General features: G+C 27.8%; 1 pseudogene across 1 annotated transcript; it reads right to left on the bottom strand.

The window, feature by feature from the left end:
• Positions 1-3,873: 3,873 nt before the first annotated feature.
• Positions 3,874-6,393, bottom strand: LOC114944981 (fatty acid synthase-like; annotated as a pseudogene). The gene is made up of 5 exons (XR_014926165.1): positions 6,065-6,393; positions 5,353-5,829; positions 5,008-5,262; positions 4,482-4,728; positions 3,874-4,409 (listed from the first exon to the last, which is right to left on the bottom strand). The product of XR_014926165.1 is annotated as a fatty acid synthase-like (transcript).
• Positions 6,394-6,624: the final 231 nt, after the last annotated feature.

Below are 6,624 nucleotides of genomic sequence, written 5' to 3'. Positions count from 1 at the left end.
AAAGAACTTCAACACTGATAAACACAATAATGATCTATATTGAATATAGATCTATATATATATATATATAGAATAGAATATGCGCACTATTAAATAAAAGTCTGTTAAATAATGTATGATTACAAACTCATGATATAACAATCTTATTTTCATTCAAAACACCGTATTTATGAATAATTAGTACCTTCAGGTCAGATTAATTTCATATTCATTTTGTGTCAAAGTTTAGAGGAACAATAATAATGCAGGAATGCGAGATTTGCGAATGTTATCATGTTTCGTCGATCTTGTCTTTTAATAATTTAATTTAATTTAATTTTGCTTTTGCTAAGAATACATGATTAAAATTATATGTATATTTGTATACATATATATATATATTTTTTTTTTTTTTTTTTAATGTTATTTTTCGATGTGTTTTGAAACATTTTGAACACATTAGTATAGAAATCTGAAAAAATTTTTTTCATGAAAACAAAACTTCCTTTATGACGAAGCAATACATACGAGTATATGCATGTATTTTGACATTTGAGGACAGCACATATTCGTTTAAATAAAAAATGCATTTTGCACTTGATTATATTTTTGTTAAAATGCAAAACGTGACACTATTTACACCATTCAATCTCCACCATCATCTCACACCATCTCATATTTCTGCATTATTATCGCATCCGCTGAAATTTTACACAAAATGTACATAAAATTAATCTGCATTGAATGTACTAATTATGCATATAACTACGAAGTTTCTCATGGAAATAAGATTGTCATGATAACTTGAATTTAAAATAGTATCTGATGTAACAAACAAAATAGTATTTATTAACGGGACATTGCGAATTCAAAAATTATGATAAATACAGCAATAATTATACTATATAATGCAGATATAATTATGCTTGAATATATATATATATATATTAATATACATATATTAATTTTGTACATATCACTATATTTTTTAAAATTGTTTTGGATAATTATTTTAGTACGTTAGAAATTTTCAAGCATAATTATATCTGCATTATATTGTATAATTATTGCTGTATTTATCATAATTTTTTAATTTGCAACGCTTCGTTAATAAATACTATTTTGTTTGTTACATCAGATACTATTTTAAACTCAAGTTATCATGACAATCTTATTTCTATGAGAAACTTCGTAGTTATATGCATAATTAGTACATTCAATGCAGATTAATTTTATGTACATTTTGTGTAAAATTTCAGCGGATGCGATAATAATGCAGAAATATAGAGAGTTGAATGGTGTAAATGGTGTCACGTTTTGCATTTTAAAAAAATATAATCAAGTGCAAAATGCATTTTTTATTTAAACTAATATGTGCTGTCCTCAAACGTCAAAATACATGCATATATGTATTGCTTCGTCATAAAGGAAGTTTTGTTTTCATAAAAAAAATTTTTTCAGATTTCTTTACTAATGTGTTCAAAATGTTTCAAAACATCGAAAAATAACATTTTGAAAAATGTTTGTATGGGTGTGTCTGTATGTATGAATGTATGTACCCATTTTTTAACTTAAACATCTCAAGAATTATACTTTAAGCGTTCCAATTTGATATACAAGTAAAATAGTACAACACTTTTATTTACAGTCATTTTTATAAAAATACATATTGTATTTTAAATTTTAATGCAATTTCAATTTTTCAAAAATTGTTTGTGGTTGCTCTAACTTTCGTACATTTTGAGATATTGGGATAAATGTTTTTACATGAATACACTTTTTACACAAAGCATATTTGCATACAATGTTTTCATATACTTGACGTCCCTGATGAAAATAATTTTACCATTTTTCACGCGAAATTATATGAAAACTATGATTTTTTATTATATAATTACAAGTTTTTAAATTATTTCAACGTGATTTTTACGTTAAATTTTTACTTTAATGTTTTTAAAATATCTTTGACAAATGAGTTACAAAAATTTTTTAAATATTTTTTTGCTACTTAAAAAAAAGGTTACGAATTTTTACATTAGTACATTCCTCTATTATATATGTAATTTATTTCTACAACTAAATTACGTAATGTAGTTGTAGAAAGTCATAATTTTTTACATAAATTTATAAAAAACAACAAATATAGTTCAAATTGACGTAGATTATATATATATATATAGACAGTGTGCCAAATTCGTTAAGTCTCTCTTTATCCATTAAAAACCGTTTATTTTAATCAATGTATACATAAAAACCTACATAAATATATTAGTTTGCGCTTCATTCACTGCGTTGGTTCCTTTGCTTATTTTTATTGTTAGTTTATTTTAATATTAATATAATATAAATTTTATTTAAAATATTTAATAAACGTTAAATAAATATTTACATTATTAACATTAAAATAAACGTTTTTTTTTAATGAATAAAAAGGGACTTAACCAATTATTTTAACGTTTTTAAAATATCTTAGAAAATGAGTTTTAAACATTTTTTTAAACATTTCTTTGCTACTTGGCTTATTATATCATGACAATTCCTTTAATATTATTTTTTTCTATGTTGTAGGGGTAGTGGGGGAATATTATTACAATAAGAACATTGATATACAGTCATCATACATCTGCATGAAAAATATTTACAAAGTCCATTTGTCCACGCATAGATGATGTTACGATATACAAAGTATATGAACATTTTTCGTACACGAGCAGTGACCTCTTTTTAGATATTTTTTATGCAAAAGTATGATGACTATAATTAATGTTCTCTCATTTGCCTTAAATAGTTATATATTTGCTCTTAAAAATGTTTGTGAAAAGTTGTAGAATATTGTGAATATAGTTGTGAATTTTGACAATTATTGTACAATTTCTACAACTTACTATTACAATAATTTTGAAAAATGTTTGTAAAAATTTTGTAAATATTTTTTACAGCTCACAACAATATTATTACAACTTATCATGAATTTGTCCATATTTCTAAAATTGGTAAAGTTATGATTTGTTGTTAAAAATTATTATTTTTAGTAGAAATACATAAATTATTGTAAAATTAGTTTGATCTAAATAGTGAGTATATAAGGAGCTTGAAATCGACACGACAACATAGTCTTTATTTCGTCTTCATACTATCATGTTATTATATCATATCATATTCTAAGATCGAATTTTTGTTTTTTAAAAAAGTTGTGATTTACTTTGTTTTAAGAACATAGCACTTGATAAGACCCGAAACCCACGGCCGAAACGTTGTGAATATTCAAAAATTACTTATTTACCAGAGTTGGTCGATTGAATTACTACCATTTTTAAATTATCATCTGGTGACTTTATAGTTTTATATCGTTTATTGTAAAATTATTTCCATCAGATATTTATAATTTTTCATAAATTTACTTAAAAAGTTGTGATTTTCTACAACTACATATTGTAGAAATTTGTAATTTTTACAAAAATTTTATAACTTTTACAATATATTAAAAATGTTCATATAAAAATATGTTGAAACTCCTAAAAATTTATAAATATTTTTTACAATTCAGTACAACTTATTACAACTTACCATGAATTTTTACAGTTTTCATGAATTTGTGAAAAGTTGCAATTTGTTGTTCAAAGTTTTAATTTTTCATAAAAATATGTAAATTGTTGTAAAATTATTTCCACCAGGGGTGTTTCATTTTTTTGTGTTAAAAATTTTGTTGCGATTATTTTACATAATTTCTGTTGTAACTATAATCATTATAAATCTTTAATACATAGCTTCTTTAATAAATTGTTGCGCCTCGGGCGAGGCACAAAAGGGATGTCGCCGGATTAGGAAGTGGACTTTCGAATCGTCGGGGTTTCCCCGTAAATTATAGTCTTGTTAGAATTTGAGTTCCTTTTCTTTATTCAATATATTGATATACAACCTAAATCGAGACTCTGCGTACATTTATTTCTAGACCTCTGGTAACTTCGTTTCTCTTTTCCGCTCGCTTGATGCGACTCTAGATTTATTCGAACTTTAGCTAACGACTCGTTTGAGTTCGAATCGGGAGTTATCCTTGATGTGACTCGGGTGATCGGTCTAGTTGAACTCACTCTCTGTTCACTCCCGAGTTCTTACGTGAACTCGGTTTTTCGTTTGGAAGGGGTGCCTGGCGACAGGCACCCGATTGATGAATAGCTTTTGCTTACGCGGCTAGATTTTGAGCTCGCGCTAAGCTGCTCGAAAGATGAAGCTCTTAGCTTGCGTCTTTGCGGTTTCCGGCCCGCTGCTGTATCAACGGTCTCCTCGCGAAAAATATAGTAATTCTATATTTTATATCCGCTATATTTATAATTATAGCCTTTCGGGCTATAACAAAATAAAGCTATTTTGTCCATCATTGTAATATGAGTACCTTCCACATAATGAACTTGTACTTTACTTTCGATAACCTGAAATGAATTTCTCGTATAAGAAATATATTAAAATATCTTAAAAATAATTTACAATGTAATTAAATTTACCTTATGTAGACCATAATCCTCTTCGAAAAAAGTGAAGAGCGTAAGTGTGTTTTAATAGTATTACAGATGATTTTAAGCACGGCAACAAAGATATATTGTAATCTTTTACAGCGATTATATGATCGTAAATTGTTGAACATAAAATATTCCGATTTTTAACAGTTAATGCAGTAATATTCTTTGAAAAATGGGAAAATACTTCTAACTTTTCCTCCCAAGTATTGCACTTATTCAGCTCTGATGCAAACTGTACATAATAATATAATATAAAAAAATAATATAATATAATAAGATAAAAAGTTTTACAAATATTACTCTATCCTTGTATTAACTATATAAACCATTTTTGTATCAACTATCCAGATAGCCACAGTAATTATTATGACATCATTTTGATGGCAAATGATGCATTTTGACATTAAAATGATGTCATAATAATTACTGTGGCTATCTGGGTATGTAAACGTAACCTAATCTAACAATTTTTATAGTAAAAATCATAAACCAATTTTAATAATTAACTAACCGTTTCATTGCTAGATCCAAGATACATTTCTACAAAACAAATTAAAATGTCATTTTGTAGTTCTTAATCCGACGGATAATTAAGAATTTTGTCAATGAAAAATTTTATTAAACCAGGAGCTCCGTCTATAAGTATTAAACGTCTAGAAAAATTTTCGGCTTTCAATAATTTTGTCAATTCGATAGCAATTAAACATCCAAATGAATAACCCACAATAAGAAACTCCTTTCGACTTTTCATTTTCTCCACTATATACTAGAAAACGAAACATGCATATATATAATACAGTACGTAAAAAAAGTATGTTCATGATTATTTCAAATATATTATCTTATAATTTTATACAGGCAGAAGATATGCTGCTGATTTCGTTATTGAACGACTAACATCCCGAGTATGAAATATTTGCAAATAACACATCGTTGAAGATTCAATTTTCGATTCTATCAGTTTATATACTCTGGCACAACCATCAATTCCTAGTATAAGAAATATTTCTCTTTCAACATCTTCCCTTATGTACCGACTTCTATATAAATATCTCGATTTAAATCCGAATCGTTGAGTTTTCGTGTCAACATGTTTAATCCATCCAACTTATTTGCTTCAGCATCAATGATATCAGGGACCTCTTCTTGCTTGTCTGTATTTATCATTTGTTTAAGTTTAACAAAATTGAGATTTTGAATATCTTGTGCTGTCAATAAAATATTGAATTCTCTCTCTAACATCTGTTTAATTTCCACTGCTATCATTGAATCCATTCCTAGTTTGGCCAGTGATTTGGCCACTTTGGCGACGCCAAGTGAGAATTTTCCAATCCTATTTTAGAAAATATTAGAAAAAAATACATATTTAAATATAATTTTAAGCAAATTTTACTTGAAACAGCGATATAAAAATTTGCAATTAAAGTTTGCGTTTCTTTCAATGACTTTAATGAACTCGATTATTTGTTATAATTTTATAATGTACACTTAATAATAGTGTTAAATAATAGTTGATTTAATAAAGTGGAATAATAGTAAAATAATAGTTGATTAGATTTTGCTCTCACTGCACGATTATTTGATCTTCTTGGTTGACTTGCACCAGCTGTTATAAGTGCCAAGATTGCTTTCCAGTCAACCTGGTTAAAAGGTCTGGATTAGGATTCTTCTCTTGATGAGGCATTCAGACGTCACTGGCGTGATTTTCAAACTGAGCTTCATCATCTTGAAAAGATTCCTCAATGGATCGGATTATCCGAACAAGACGCCGACGTTGAGATCCACAGATTCGCTGATGCATCTGAAAGAGCCTATGCTGCCGTAATCTACTTGCGAACAATGAGAAATGGAGACTGTACAACTTGTCTAGTTACATCTAAGGCTAAGGTCGCTTCTATAAAACAGATAACGATACCTCGTTTAGAACTATGTGCAGCATTACTTCTTGCAAGACTTGCTTCTCACATTCGATCAACTCTCAAGCTCACTAAGGCACCACTGCATTTATGATCGGATTCGTTTGTTACCCTAGGATGGATTCAAGGCCATCCATCTCGATGGCGAACGTATGTCGTGTAGCGGACATCCAAAACAGTGTCCCAGATGCATTATGGCACCACGTCCCAGG

This window comes from Nylanderia fulva, unplaced genomic scaffold (genome assembly GCF_048542155.1).
Source record: "Nylanderia fulva isolate GAGA-0341 unplaced genomic scaffold, ASM4854215v1 Scaffold74, whole genome shotgun sequence".
NCBI classification, from domain to species: domain Eukaryota; kingdom Metazoa; phylum Arthropoda; class Insecta; order Hymenoptera; family Formicidae; genus Nylanderia; species Nylanderia fulva.
The sequence above is the reverse complement of the archived record's forward strand: the minus strand, read 5'-3'. Positions and strand labels throughout refer to the sequence as shown.